The sequence below is a fragment of the Protopterus annectens genome, chromosome 17.part0 (genome assembly GCF_019279795.1).
Source record: "Protopterus annectens isolate FY-2018-M chromosome 17.part0, PAN1.0, whole genome shotgun sequence".
NCBI classification, from domain to species: domain Eukaryota; kingdom Metazoa; phylum Chordata; order Ceratodontiformes; family Protopteridae; genus Protopterus; species Protopterus annectens.
In genome coordinates this window covers 654,781,927-654,799,605 of record NC_056751.1, presented here as the reverse complement: position 1 = coordinate 654,799,605, position 17,679 = coordinate 654,781,927, and positions in this window count along the sequence as shown.

Here is a 17,679-nt window from a genome sequence, read left to right as displayed (position 1 = left end):
AATGAATTAGAAAGCATAGAACTACAATGGATCCTTAGGTTTAAAGCACATTATAGTCCAGGTCTGAATCAGTATATTAGTGTCAGATCGGTACTTAAAAAGAGAAGTTTAAAATAAAATAAAATAATAAATCCTTGTGTTTAAGCTATGATTTACTACCATATATGCTTCCATATTTGTATTATTCTTGAGGCTTAATTACTACTTTTATAAATAATATATTAATTAAGATTCCCATATCTGGATATACAAATAAACATCAGAAATATATATACTTTCAATATTTATTTTTAATACATTTTTGCTAAGAAATATGAATTTACTAAACCTATCTATTTATACTACAATTAATGTTACTACTAATTATGAAATTAATATTCTGTGTATGTGTTATATAGATTTATTTAGATTTACTATTCATTTATATTGCTTACTCTAATACTGTCTATTTAGATTCTTTCAGACTATAGTTTTACATAAATATCATAAATATTATAACATATGTATATTGCCTCCATTTATAATATATTTTTCTTTTGTATATTTCATATAGGTACATTTTTAGAGATTTTATGATATATATATTTTATACTTTCACATCTCAACACTTTTTAAATGGAATAAATATTTATATACCACCAAAAACCAAAGAACAGGACCAGGAACAAGTTGACAACCTAGAAGCTGACACCACAAGTTTCGAATGAATCCACAAACTGATCTTTATTATGAGAACAAGTCACAAAAGTCACGTATCACAAGCGCTTTCGCTAGGATGTTCCTAGCTTTATCAAGTTGCTGAACCATTCTAAAACATCAGCTTAAATAGCTGCTTGCAATTAATTAAACACTTGTAATCCAATTAAAAACTAATTGGAGAATGATTGAAAAATAATTAATACCATTCATTTGGTTAAAAAACCTGCCTACTAAAAAGTGTACTAGAAATTCAAGTATATTACACAGCCCACTATATACAATTAAAAACCTTTGTTATCAACTGTTATGTCCCCTATTAAATAATAAAATAATGTGTTAAACATCTGTGTAAGTTATACACATAAAAAATTCTTTTGCTAAAATACAAGACATTTTCTAATTTACTCATATTACATTGTTCAACCTTGTACAAAAATTACATGCTTGTGAATAAAGGTCCACCAGAGTGGACCTAACAATGGTACATGGAGGCATAAGTGAATGGACACTGAAGAAATGAATAAATAATAACAAAAGACCACAGAGGGATGATACAAGGCAATGAAAGTAAATAGGAAGGCATGTACCTAAGCAGATGAAACCCTTTGCCTGTACCAATACATTCCCTAGAAAAAAACTTTGCAATTGTATGTATACTGGCTACCAGTGATGGACTGCGCTTATAATCTGGCCCTTCTTAGTTTTAAAATAGGTTTTATACTAATAGTATCATTTAACCCAGGCCAGCTTGTTGCATTTAGTTTAAGCTGCCACACTAGCTCCCTGTATTCTAGGGTAGCTTCCCAGTCGCCACCTCGGGAATCCCTGCTTATCTGTTCAAGAATCATAAATTTAAAGTTATAATTCGGGCATACAAGGGTGTGCTTGAAAAGAGCATTAGTTTCTTTGTTTTTAGTTAACTCATAGAAATGCTCATACATTCTCTTCTTAATTTTCCTTTCCGTCTTTCCTACATAAAAACTTTTACAGAACATGCACACAACTAAATAAACCACCCCTCTTGAATTGCATGTAAAATGCATGGGAGAGTCAACCCTCATCTTTCTAGAAGGTAGATATATGCCTTTGCTGTTCAAAATTGCATGGCATTGTTGACATGCTCCACATTTAAATGTGCCAGGTTTTTTTGTTGTTACTGATTTCACATTATCTACCCTTGTGCTTCTTTCAAACATGTCCTTCAAATTGACCCCCTTTTTTCTAATAAACTTCGGTCTGTTTGGTAAAATATTCTTAAATTCTTCGTGTGCCGTTAGAAGTGGCCAAAATTTTGTAATGGTTCTCTCTATGTCCTCTGCCTGACTACAAAAGGTATATATGAATTTCGGTCCCATAAATTCATTGTTTTTTTCTTTATTCTTTTCTCCTTCACTAACCAATTGATCTTTCATGAGCTCTTTGCCCAACAAAGGGGAATACAATGTACCTCTTTTGCTATTCACTTCATTGTGTAAAACTTGAAATAAATCTAAAGGATAACCCCTCTCCAAGAACATTTTCTGCAACGTCATGACCTCATTGTGAAAATCTTTCTCTGTACTGCACATCCTTGAAGCCCTAATCAACTGGCCTTTAAGAATCCCTTTTTTTTGTGCAAAAGGGTGGGCACTCTGGAAATGCAAGAACGAGTTTGAGAATGAGGGCTTACGATAAATTTTAGATTGAAAAGTTTTGTTGTTGTAGTCCTTGTATAAGTTTACATCCAAATAGTGCAATTCATGCAATTCTATTGTGTGAGTAAATTTCAAAAAATTAGTTGAGTTGTTGATGTAAGTTAGGAATTCTGATAACAAATCCTGTGTTCCTCTCCACAGGATACATATGTCATCCAAGAACCTCCTATAAAACAGCAAATGCTGGTTCCATGGGGGTATAAATACATTTTCATGTTCCCATCTATGAAGAATGATGTTAGCATAGATGGTAGCACAAGGTGCCCCCATTGCTACCCCCTTGAGCTGTTTAAACAATTCCCCTTTGAAAAATACAATGTTGTTTTCCAACACTATACTCATGAACTCAACAATCAAGTTAATTAAATTTGGACTAAGATTTGTTTCCTTGATAAAAAATTCCCCAAACCATTGCAAACCAGTGTCCTGAGGTATACTTGGGAATAGATCTTTGATATCAATGGTTACCATCAGTAATTCTTATTCAAAGCTGTTACAGGAAACCTTTTGTAAAAATTCCCAGGAATCCCTACACACATAACTTAATAAGTGTGTGAATTTTTTTGCTACATGCTCAATGAATTTTGATAGTGGCTCTGTTATACCTCCACTACCTGCCACTATTGGTCTGAATGGCAGAGGGTCAAGCCCTTTGTGCGTTTTGGGAATCCCAAATATTATGGGTGACCTAGGTTTCGGGACAAATAAAAAATTAAACAATTTTTCATTGATGACCCCTTGCCATAAGTGATCATTCAAGGAATATTTAATCTTGGACCAAAAAATATGCACTTCATTTCTGGAAACTGTTGCATATTGACTTTCATCCTGTAACATTTGATAGAGGTAATCATCATAATTATTTTCATACATTAATACAATGCCCCCCCCCCTTTATCGGTTTCATGACCCTTATGTTCTCATTCTTTAACATTTGAATAAAATCAAACTCTACTTGTTTAAAATTAGTTTTATCAGATTGGGTATACCTTAAACTCCTTAGCTCATCTTCCACCAACTGTTCAAAAAGCTTAATTAACAAGTGCATAGGGGGATTGTACAAACTTTTCCTGTCCAATTCAGAAGGTGTGCGTATTTGTTGTTTGAATAAATGCTGTAGATTGAGACTTCTAGTGAATAACTTAACATCTATTAAAGTCAGGGGTATGTTGCAATTTTTTAATGGAACAAAATGCAAGCCTTTTGTAAATACATCAAAGGCAGTGTTGTCAATTACAGTCTCCGTATAGTTATAAATAGTAAAACTAGACCTAGTGTACAATATGCATGCTCCCTGCTTAGAGCTTACTATTGTTTCATTAACTATTTCGGCTCTCTCCTGAACTGCATTATTCATAGTTACAAGCATATTCCCATCTCTTACATTTGGAGTGTCAGAGGCCATAACCAAGCTCATGTATTCCAATGGCGTGGCCCTTGCTGCTTCTGCTTCCACCCCATTACCCTGCCTGGAGGTTGGTGAAAATCCTGCACCGATCCTTTACGCTCTTTACCAGCCAGCCTTTCACTTCTCCTCGGTGGCTCCCCCCCCCAATTATTAGATATTGGGTTTTCTGTGTTATTTGTATTCTGAATTGCAGCCCTATACTGCTTGAATAGGGGATATGCCACCCCCTCCCTATATTCATTCAAGTCTCTTTCTAATTTGCGCATTTTTCTATTAATAACCTTATTACAAAATGCATCAACCTCATCAAATGCTTTACCATAGTCAAGTTTGATTGACAAGAAATTGGAATCAGTGACAATATTGTTATTTAAAGCATTCAAGTCATTTGTGAGAGCTTTCTGTTTCACTTCATACTCTTCAATCATGACCGTCAACATTTCAACCCCCGCCCTGTTAAAAATGTCACACAATTTAAAATAATACGGTGTTCCCGTTTGAACATTGTTGGGAAACTTAAATATTCTCAAGCCTTTTGGAATGCGTTTTTGATTTACGCATTCTTTCAAATAGTCCACCTCAATCTGATTATTTTTCAGGGCATAAAGTTTCTTTTTTAGCTCGTCAAGCTCTAGTTCAATATTAGCAGTTTTACTAGAGTGAACAGTACCTTTAGTGAATGAGAATTGCTGCTCCATCCAATTCTCAAAGCAGAAGTCCTTACGTTGCTGTCCTTTGTCTACTCTTGAAGCATTATGCCTCTCAGTATCATTGGACCTTTCAGCTCGACCAGGTCCCTCATTACAAATTGGCCTTACATTCGAATTGCCACCAGATCCATTTGCAAGCCCAGAAACATTGGCGCCTAAACAAGCACCTCCAAGCCTGCTAGTAGTTTGTGCTGCGCGCTGCCGGCTTGACACTACTACATCCGCTTCCGGTTCGGTTCCTTTCAGGAGCTTTGTAATCTCCGATAAAGCTGCCAAAACAGTGTTAAACTCTGCACGAGTTACTGGTGCATCGGAGTCAATGTTTTTCAAAATACCTGGTGTCTCCACCGGATCGAAGGTGTCCACTTCCGCAGCCATGACGCACTCAACAAACCACCAAAAACCAAAGAACAGGACCAGGAACAAGTTGACAACCTAGAAGCTGACACCACAAGTTTCGAATGAATCCACAAACTGATCTTTATTATGAGAACAAGTCACAAAAGTCACGTATCACAAGCGCTTTCGCTAGGATGTTCCTAGCTTTATCAAGTTGCTGAACCATTCTAAAACATCAGCTTAAATAGCTGCTTGCAATTAATTAAACACTTGTAATCCAATTAAAAACTAATTGGAGAATGATTGAAAAATAATTAATACCATTCATTTGGTTAAAAAACCTGCCTACTAAAAAGTGTACTAGAAATTCAAGTATATTACACAGCCCACTATATACAATTAAAAACCTTTGTTATCAACTGTTATGTCCCCTATTAAATAATAAAATAATGTGTTAAACATCTGTGTAAGTTATACACATAAAAAATTCTTTTGCTAAAATACAAGATATTTTCTAATTTACTCATATTACATTGTTTAACCTTGTACAAAAATTACATGCTTGTGAATAAAGGTCCACCAGAGTGGACCTAACAATGGTACATGGAGGCATAAGTGAATGGACACTGAAGAAATGAATAAATAATAACAAAAGACCACAGAGGGATGATACAAGGCAATGAAAGTAAATAGGAAGGCATGTACCTAAGCAAATGAAACCCTTTGCCTGTACCAATACATTCCTTAGAAAAAAACTTTGCAATTGTATGTATACTGGCTACCAGTGATGGACTGCGCTTATAATCTGGCCCTTCTTAGTTTTAAAATAGGTTTTATACTAATAGTATGGTTGAGCTTGGTTATGGCCTCTGACACTCCAAATGTAAGAGATGGGAATATGCTTGTAACTATGAATAATGCAGTTCAGGAGAGAGTCGAAATAGTTAATGAAACAATAGTAAGCTCTAAGCAGGGAGCATGCATATTGTACACTAGGTCTAGTTTTACTATTTATAACTATACGGAGACTGTAATTGACAACACTGCCTTTGATGTATTTACAAAAGGCTTGCATTTTGTTCCATTAAAAAATTGCAACATACCCCTGACTTTAATAGATGTTAAGTTATTCACTAGAAGTCTCAATCTACAGCATTTATTCAAACAACAAATACGCACACCTTCTGAATTGGACAGGAAAAGTTTGTACAATCCCCCTATGCACTTGTTAATTAAGCTTTTTGAACAGTTGGTGGAAGATGAGCTAAGGAGTTTAACGTACACCCAATCTGATAAAACTAATTTTAAACAAGTAGAGTTTGATTTTATTCAAATGTTAAAGAATGAGAACATAAGGGTCATGAAACCCGATAAAGGGGGGGGCATTGTATTAATGTATGAAAATAATTATGATGATTACCTCTATCAAATGTTACAGGATGAAAGTCAATATGCAACAGTTTCCAGAAATGAAGTGCATATTTTTTGGTCCAAGATTAAATATTCCTTGAATGATCACTTATGGCAAGGGGTCATCAATGAAAAATTGTTTAATTTTTTATTTGTCCCGAAACCTAGGTCACCCATAATATTTGGGATTCCCAAAACGCACAAAGGGCTTGGCCCTCTGCCATTCAGACCAATAGTGGCAGGTAGTGGAGGTATAACAGAACCACTATCAAAATTCATTGAGCATGTAGCAGAAAAATTCACACACTTATTAAGTTATGTGTGTAGGGATTCCTGGGAATTTTTACAAAAGGTTCCCTGTAACAGCTTTGAATCAGAATTACTGATGGTAACCATTGATATCAAAGATCTATTCCCAAGTATACCTCACGACACTGGTTTGCAATGGTTTGGTGAATTTTTTATCAAGGAAACAAATCTTAGTCCAAATTTAATTAACTTGATTGTTGAGTTCATGAGTACAGTGTTGGAAAACAACATTGTATTTTTCAAAGGGGAATTGTTTAAACAGCTCAAGGGGGTAGCAATGGGGGCACCTTGTGCTACCATCTATGCTAACATCATTCTTCATAGATGGGAACATGAAAATGTATTTATACCCCCATGGAACCAGCATTTGCTGTTTTATAGGAGGTTCTTGGATGACATATGTATCCTGTGGAGAGGAACACAGGATTTGTTATCAGAATTCCTAACTTACATCAACAACTCAACTAATTTTTTGAAATTTACTCACACAATAGAATTGCATGAATTGCACTATTTGGATGTAAACTTATACAAGGACTACAGCAACAAAACTTTTCAATCTAAAATTTATCGTAAGCCCTCATTCTCAAACTCGTTCTTGCATTTCCAGTGTGCCCACCCTTTTGCACAAAAAAAAGGGATTCTTAAAGGCCAGTTTATTAGGGCTTCAAGGATGTGCAGTACAGAGAAAGATTTTCACAATGAGGTCATGACGTTGCAGAAAATGTTCTTGGAGAGGGGTTATCCTTTAGATTTATTTCAAGTTTTACACAATGAAGTGAATAGCAAAAGAGGTACATTGTATTCCCTTTTGTTGGGCAAAGAGCTCATGAAAAATCAATTGGTTAGTGAAGGAGAAAAGAATAAAGAAAAAAACAATGAATTTATGGGACCGAAATTCATATATACCTTTTGTAGTCAGGCAGAGGACATAGAGAGAACCATTACAAAATTTTGGCCACTTCTAACGGCACACGAAGAATTTAAGAATATTTTACCAAACAGACCGAAGTTTATTAGAAAAAAGGGGGTCAATTTGAAGGACATGTTTGAAAGAAGCACAAGGGTAGATAATGTGAAATCAGTAACAACAAAAAAACCTGGCACATTTAAATGTGGAGCATGTCAACAATGCCATGCAATTTTGAACAGCAAAGGCATATATCTACCTTCTAGAAAGATGAGGGTTGACTCTCCCATGCATTTTACATGCAATTCAAGAGGGGTGGTTTATTTAGTTGTGTGCATGTTCTGTAAAAGTTTTTATGTAGGAAAGACGGAAAGGGAAATTAAGAAGAGAATGTATGAGCATTTCTATGAGTTAACTAAAAACAAAGAAACTAATGCTCTTTTCAAGCACACCCTTGTATGCCCGAATTATAACTTTAAATTTATGATTCTTGAACAGATAAGCAGGGATTCCCGAGGTGGCGACTGGGAAGCTACCCTAGAATACAGGGAGCTAGTGTGGCAGCTTAAACTAAATGCAACAAGCTGGCCTGGGTTAAATGATACTATTAGTATAAAATCTATTTTAAAACTAAGAAGGGCCAGATTATAAGCGCAGTCCATCACTGGTAGCCAGTATACATACAATTGCAAAGTTTTTTTCTAGGGAATGTATTGGTACAGGCAAAGGGTTTCATCTGCTTAGGTACATGCCTTCCTATTTACTTTCATTGCCTTGTATCATCCCTCTGTGGTCTTTTGTTATTATTTATTCATTTCTTCAGTGTCCATTCACTTATGCCTCCATGTACCATTGTTAGGTCCACTCTGGTGGACCTTTATTCACAAGCATGTAATTTTTGTACAAGGTTAAACAATGTAATATGAGTAAATTAGAAAATGTCTTGTATTTTAGCAAAATAATTTTTTATGTGTATAACTTACACAGATGTTTAACACATTATTTTATTATTTAATAGGGGACATAACAGTTGATAACAAAGGTTTTTAATTGTATATAGTGGGCTGTGTAATATACTTGAATTTCTAGTACACTTTTTAGTAGGCAGGTATTTTAACCAAATGAATGGTATTAATTATTTTTCAATCATTCTCCAATTAGTTTTTAATTGGATTACAAGTGTTTAATTAATTGCAAGCAGCTATTTAAGCTGATGTTTTAGAATGGTTCAGCAACTTGATAAAGCTAGGAACATCCTAGCGAAAGCGCTTGTGATACGTGACTTTTGTGACTTGTTCTCATAATAAAGATCAGTTTGTGGATTCATTCGAAACTTGTGGTGTCAGCTTCTAGGTATAAATATTTATATATTTTAGCCTCCAGTTTAGCTAAATATGCAAAATTTCTTCCTATTGGTTTGTCAAAATTGATAGAAGTGCTAAGCCAACTTTGACAGTCTCATTTATTCTAGTTTAGATATAGGGCTACATCTAGGCTGCTATAGATATAGTTTTTAAAAAGTACCTTTTGCACATTGACATTTGCATCCTTTCTATGTATATGGGCATTTTTAGATATATATATAATGTCTCTGTACTATTTTTATATATTTTTTATATTATTTCATTTTACTTCATTATGTATAGAATTTATCTAAGTGCTAAGGCTTTTATGCAATGTGGAAAGAAAGATTTCTATGCTCGTTCTTAGTCTGTTTGTTTGTATGTTGAAACAGCTTTTACAATTCTTCAGAAACTGCATTGACACCTTAATAGACATAACAGCTTCTTGCAATCAATTCTGAAATTGTTATATTAAGTGGATAATTGACGCAATTTATCATTTATCTGTGCTATATAAGGAACTAGACCTGATACAACTAAATAGATCTGAAGAAGCGTACAGTCCGTACGTGAAAGCGCTCATCTCTTTCCTTGTTTTTGTACCTAAATAAAGAACTTTTTGCTGCATTATCATGGTGGTCTTCATACTGGTGTTCTTCTACGATATCTACTTGTTTTAGTGGTGAGGACCTTTGGAGGCTAGCTGAGATTGTGTTATATACTTGTTCCATCACTACCTTCATGTGGAACTACCTCAGGGGATGGTATCCTCCCCCATGGAGCACACACAGACATATGTCTGTCACCCAGTTAGGTTGAGGGTCTTGTGCATAGGGAGCTCCACAGACATGGGGTATGTGTTACATCACCTGGGGGCATGCAGTACACATACACAATGTTCGACATGCATGTTCTTCCTGCCCAGCCCACAGCCCAAGCACCTTTATGTGCATGTAGATGCTGTTGTAACTGTCCATGGGTGAGCACCATGTTCCATTTGTTCCCATGTGGGGGCTCAATGGCCTCCAGATTCCAAATGTAACTACCCATCCACAGTGTTTAACCACCACATGTGTCATATACCAACCCTTTATGCTGTCTTGTTTGTCACCCAACCAGACCTACATACCAATATGTGCCTAATACCCTTCACCAACATATATATCCCACCTTCTCAAGCAATTGCGATGTGTACACACCACACTCTACACTCCATATTGCAGCCATGTATTGGTGTGTATGTATGTTGTGTATTGATATGTGATGTTCTCTCATACATGTCATGGCAGGGGACATGTATTGACATAAATATATATATATATATATATATATATATATATATATATATAATTTATATATATTAAATATATATATATATATATATATATATATATATATATATATATACATATATACATATATATATATATATAGAACGTGAGTGGTGTTGTTGTGTGCATTGCATCTTGCTGTTCTTACAGGGTTTCTGTGTACATGGTACTTTTTCATGGAATGTTGTCTGTCTGCATAGCTGTCAACTGTGGGCCTATCCATATGATACCAGGGGGATTGGCTGTTAGGTTATATCTGTGCACTACACAGGTATTGTCCCAGATATGTCTGTAGCATTCTGTCTGAGTGCTATCAGTACATGGCTACATCCATTTGTATTTCAGTGTTGTATTCCTGCATAAGGGTATGTTGCAATGAATCCTGTAACACCAGCAATTTCCAGGGTGTGTAACAGCAATAATGCAAATATGACCCTATGTTCCTGCTTCTGTCTTCCACATATATGCCAGTCTTTTTCCTGCTGTGATACAGGAAGGGTTGTTAGGTAATGGCCAATCATTATTTACCGCTAGCATTACTGCTATCATCACAGTCATGTCATGGACTCCCACACCAACTGTTGGGCCAAGTCCACATATATGGGGGCAACAGCTGGAGAACACATGTGTGCCCATGTACATTCCAGAGGTAAGTGCATGGTACACAGTGTTCCATGCCCTTCTACAGCCTTTTTTTTTTGGGGGGGGGGGGTTCTATGCTATTAACCTAGGCTATGACACCTTTTCAGGGCTATAACTGTTAAGACAAGGGTCATTCAGTGTGATAGTGAGATGTTAGGATAAGCAATGTTATGTACAAGATACTGTGACATTAACACACTGCTACTTTTCCCCCTAGGGCTTGACTACAGGATGTAATTGGAGGCTGCTGAACTTTATCTATAATTGTTGATTGTTACATATCCTGAAGGCAAATCCAGTTTCTACTGTTGTACTAGATGAAGGCCTTGGCCTGGACAGCATAGTATGGTATATATACACATTGCTTGCATCTATTGTTTTGTGTGAGCCTTGCATTCATCATTGATTACATATTTCAAACCTTATGTGGTGCAAGTACTGGCATACACTATTGTATAGTAAACAAATAAAGGTTATCTGTGTATGCATACCTGTGTTGTGTCATGTCCTTTGAATTGTGGGTGGGTATATGTTTAAAGTCAGTATTCTCATTTGTGGGAATGGTTGCCAAACTGCACATTTCGCAGGTGGCAATTAAAGGGCTTGTGGCTGAGGGATATACTTTGCACCCAGTAATTCCACACTACTTCTACATATGTATGGCTACTGACACCATTTGTATGTATATATGTGTATGTACCTATATATATATATATATATATATATATATATATCATATGGCTATATCTATAGATATGTGTATATATATATATATATATATATATATATATATATATATATATATATATATATATATATATATAATATATATACATATATTTTATATATAATATATATATATATATATATATATATATATAAATATAAAATATTATCTGTATGTATGTATATAGATATATATATATATATATATATATATATATATATATATATATATATATATATATACATATATGAACATATATGATTAGTTGTGAGTCATACATTATATATATATATATATATATATATATATATATATATATATATATATATATATAAAATGCATATAGCTGTCTATTTGTCTACATTTAAAGATATATATCTGCCCATATGTCCATGCATGTCCGTCTCATATTTTGGCCTGTTCCTCATTCACTTGGCAATTGTCATGGATGATCGCAGCATTGAAGTCAGTAACTAGTGCCAACACTTTTGTGTTTCAGACTTCATTTCCTTCTACATATGTGTTCTAATACCTATGACTGTGTAGCTACCAACATTTTAAATGTATTGGAGCATTAGTTGACATATATCCCTATTTGTACCCACAGTGTGGCATACTTTTTCCAGACTTCTTGCATTAACAGCTTGTGTGGTATGATATTAATACATTTCCTGTACTGTTGACTGATTGTGCTGCATGATATGTTTGAGAAAACTTCAGGTTATGTATATCTGCTGTTGGTTAGTGGTAAATCACTTTGTGTATGGCGTGTAGGGTCCTGGGTTCAAGACTTGGAGAAGCAGTTTATTTTGTTGCTGGGCAGAACAAGGGACATTGGCTACAGAGTGATAAAGGCACTTTTAAGCAGTTGTAAGTGGGTTTGCGCAGGTTTGCACAATGGTAAGCACTGCCAACCTCCGCTTATGTTTTGTTACAGTCAGCTTCAAATTTCTTAACCTGTGTAGGCATAGCTTACCCCTGCGCAAACCCGCACAAACCCACTTAGTGCTACTTAACAGTGTCTACTGCCGCTTATCCCAGCGCTAATTCCTTTAAAAGAAAAGAAAAAGGGGTTGTTAGGAAAGTGGTGAAAAATGGGGCACAAAGAAGGAAAGACAGTAGGGAACATAGCTAGGCATGTGCAAGAAGTGTATAGGAAAGGTCCATAGCTGCTCAATTCTTCTACAGCAACAGCTGTGCATATACACTATATTTGCAGGTACATTTGCACCCTCAAACCCCTGGGAGAGGGGTGAGGACAACATATATTCATTGTGATTCCAATCTGACCAGATAACATGTGTCCAATGGACACATGTGTGAAATGGAGAGCTATGTATGGGGCGAGATTTTTTTTGTAGGAACAGATTGCCCTTTCTTTTTTTTTTTTCAGGTGAGAGTGGGATGTTAGGGAGGGGCAGTAGGTATATTTGGGGAGTTAGGTTGGGTAGGTTAACAGACAAGACACATAAGATGCATACAGGGCCAGTATATGACACATGTAGGGGGTTAACACCTTGGATGGTGAGGGGTGTTTGGAAGTCGCAAGCCCATGAGCCCCAACTGGAAACAGTGGGACTGAGGTCCCCACCCATGGGCAGTCACCACTGCACCTTCACAACTGCAAAGGTGGCTGTGCTGGGGGCTGTGTTGGAGGGGTAGGCTCAGACTGTAATAGCACCACTCAGCCCTCAAGCTGTCATAGCTGCTCTCGATAATCGAGCTTGAGCTCCTTACGCACCATGGCCCGGAACTGTTGATGGTAGACAGGTTCCCCTCTGCGCCCACTCCGAGGGGGGTGGTGAGCCCCATCCCCTGCAGCAGTTCCACCCAAAGATGTCGCAGAGCCAACCGAGGAGGAGGTCCCAGGCTGGGCCCCAGCTGTGTTGGTGCTCGGTGCCATGGCCAGCTGAGGTGGGACAGGTGGATCCACTGGGACTGGCCTTCCCATACGAGCTGTGTTGTCACAGTTTTATGACAGATATGGGTTAGTAGCAGTCAACAGCATTCAGGATTAGTTATAACAGTATGCATAGGTATTCCCATTAACCCAACACATCAGATTTAACACAGTTGCAGAGCAAGCAGAACACATGCATATATGGGATAACAGTGGCCATTACAGGAGCATGCTGGTGTTATTGATGGCAACAGGCCACCAATATGGGTGTATTTTCACAAGGCACATAGATAGAAAGAAATGTGAATATTTATAAACCATTAAGACATATGTCCCAACAAAAGTTTGGAGTGTATACATACCAGTTGAGGAGTGTCATTGGGTTATTATGCACATATGGTAGGGGTGAGAGAGAGAGTTCAATTAACGACTAATATATCCTTGTAGTTTTCACAGCATTCTTAGTCACTGCAGTGGTCTTTCCCTTACTTGTATTATTACACTACACAATAGCCTTATATTGAACACTGGTATGTTTATAAATTATTAAATACGTGACCTGTGTCTCACATACAGGTGTGACAGGCTTCAGGTAATAATGCAACATATGTTGAGAATTGCTGTCATACACTTTGGGTGAGGTGCTAGAATTACTGGTTTGTTTCCATATAAATCCTCTGACTATGTACATGTTTGACTATCAGTTATATGTCATTGACAGCTGCCTACATTTCTTGGATCATCACACTGGATTTTCAGGAGAACAGGTACCAAGCTGGTGATATGGGCCATTTATCTGGACATGCTGGACATATTGGAACAGTTGTGTGGTATGCGTATGCATACAACTTACAATTTGAACATTCAAGCAAATTCTGCACTATTTTTGGGTGTAATTATGCATACAGCTTTCTATCTGAACATTGGATCAAAATCTGTACAGTTGTGGGGTATGATTATGCATACAACTTAGTAGCACTCCCAGGATTCAACCCCCTGCTGTGTGTGTCAAAATACTGTAGCTAACATCACAGTACACTGCACTATCAGGGAACTGATGTAAAGCATTCAACTGTTTTCTAAGTCTCCCTAACTTGTACAATATGACTGACCTCTTGGCACTTCCAACATTGTTATGCAGGACTTCATGCCCATTTTATCTGCATACCACGGTGTGGGTGACACTGCTTAAGATACAACAGTACTATTGATAGTATGGACCAGAACACCAACATATGGGAGAAGAGTAAACAGAAGCACTCCAGGGGTTATACCTTTATTCACAGACTATTACACATTTATTTCTACTGGTACAACACCTTCTAAGGCTCTTATATTTATTTGTTATGACAGTACATGCAGACTGATTACTGATTACTAACCTGCCTCATGATGCAGCCTTTGCAGCCTAGCATCATGGGCTTGCTGGTTTACAGCCCACTCATCTGTCAGAGAAATGCAGTGAAATGTAGCCATACCTATCCATAGTATACACAAGCTAGGTAATTATTTACTACTTAGTAGAATGAGTACTTACTCAGTACTGGGGCATTGGGCATCTGCCGAGACTCCTGGATCCACTGTTCCAGTACACCCCCCCTCCACTGCTTCAGGTCAGCATGGTGGATGGGGGTGCCTGACCTGCTCACCAGTCCGGGGGGATACCTGTGGCACTGGTGAGGTCATGGGTGAGACTGTCCCAGGCCTCCGTTTAATACTGCAAGCCCTGGTACTGGCCCTGTAGTTGTCTCTGATCATGGTGTTTTATCAGGAGCCATACCATGATTTTTGACTCATAGATGCCCCAGCACTGCACTCTAAATCAAGCACCTTCACCCACATCAGCCATTCTGCCTGCAGTAGGAAGCTACAACCAGTTATAGGATGTATTCCCACCTGTGGGGTTTAAATACAGACATTTTCTTGCACTTCCCCTTGATTGGCCAGTTTTGAAAAGGCTAAGCTATGGGCACACCTGCTTACATAAAGCTGGCACTGCTTAAAGACGTATACCACTAGGCAGATTGAATTGCCTCCTCTACATAATGCTTACACTTACTAACTTGAGCTCTGCTGTGGTTAGCATTGCTTAATAGTTAATTAGCTCTATATTTGCCATTTGGCAATGATTTATTCTTCATTACAGGTTATACATGTGTCTGGTATCTGTGATTTATGTGTACATACACTGTATGAGGACCTGGGGACTTCTGCACTATATTACAATAACACCTCAAATCTATGCTTACTGCAGTACTCCAGTTCACATATTTATGTTCTGCGGCAGGTTATACAACATTACACTGCACATACATTCAGTTCACATGTTTGGTTTGATTTTCCTGTGGTGAGGATTAGTTTGCTGATACCTCATTCATATTGATTGCTATGATGGCTTAGTGGTTAACTACTGTGATTATAATGTACAGGATCCTGAGATTGAGCCTTGCAAAGGTGGTTTATTTGTTTGCTAGGCAGAACAAGGGCCGTTGGATACACTGTGATTAAGGTACTTTTGAGCAGTTGTAAGCAGGTTTGCATGGGGGTAAGCACTGCCTGCACAGGTTAAGCAGTTTAGAAGCTTACTGGGTATAGGCCACTGTAACTGAAAATTAGCAGTGCTTACCTCTGCACAAACCCGTGCACATGGCCTTAAACTCGCTGACATATGCTTACTACTGCTTCTTGCTGCTTAACCTAACTACTGCTTTATGCATAATGATACTGACACCTCACATGTGCATTTCCTGCAGTACTCCAGGTTATATATATATATATATATATATATATATATATATATATATATATGCGTGTTCTTGCATGGCAGCAGTACTCCAGTTTATATATATATATATATATATATATATATATATATATATATATACATATACATATATATATATATATATATATATATATATATATATATATATATATATATATATATATATATATATATATATATGTGTGTGTGTGTGTGTGTGTGTGTGTTATTCCATGGGTTATGCAACATACATATTGCACATAACATGCTTTACCATGGGAAATGGTATGTCTCAGTTACTTTCCTGTCCCCCCCTTTCTCGCTTACATCCATGGGGCGGTCCCATTAGAATGGGTCCGTCCAACCCCAGCAAGCCTCGGCCCATAACATCTTACCCATCATTTCCTCCACATCAATCATCCTTCCCTAAGGTTCTATCCGAATCACACCACACCACAACACATTGCCCACTCTCCACTTCTCATGACCCATCATGTAAGTTATCTCACTTCATGGCTCTTCAGGGTTCCCACACATTCAGTCCATGAACATACATATCCTTCTTTGCTTACCTGTAAGGCATGGTATGTTACCCCGAAGACTGTTTTTAGCAGAATTTTTGGGATCGTCCCGCTAGGGATGAGCATGCGTTTGTTTAAGATTAGACTTTGCAGGTTGACACTGTTTCTCCCACTGGTAGTATCCTACCAGTAGTCTGGGTAACAGTGCTGTGCAACTCTTAGCGGTGCTTAATATTCAATTTGCATATTTGCCTTTTGGCATTGATGTCTTCTTCATTACATGTTATATAAGTGTCTTGTATCCTTGATTCATGTGTATGCACACTGTATGGGATCCTGTGAACTTCAACACTTTATTGCAATAACACCTCACATCTGGCCTTACTGCAGTACACCAGTTCACATATTTATGTTATGTAGCAGGTTATACCACTTCACACTGTACATAGATTCAGTTCACATGTTTGGTTTGATTTTCCTGTGGTGAGGATTATTTTGCTGATACCTCATTTATCTCTGTTGCTATGATGGCTTAGTGATTAACTATTGTGACTGTAGTGTGCAAGGTCCTGTGTTTGAGCCTTGCAAAGACAATTTATTTTGTTGCTGGGCAGAACTTAGGCTGTTAGATCCAGAGTGATTAATGCACTTTAAAGCAGTTGTAAGTGGGTTTGCACAGGTTTGCACGATGGTAAGCACTGCTAACCTCCGGTTACAGTTTCTTACACTCGGTTAGCTTCTACTTTGCTTAATCTGTGTAGGCAATGCTTATCTCCATGCATACACACTTTGACATGCTTACTACTGCTTATTTGTGCTTAAACCTGCTTACTAGTGCCTTATTCATATGACACTGACACTTCACATGTACATTTCATGCAGTACTCAAGTTCACATTTACATGTTATTATGTTGGTTATACGGCAAAAAGATGTTAAAATATGTTCATATACAGATTTCTCGTGGAAAATG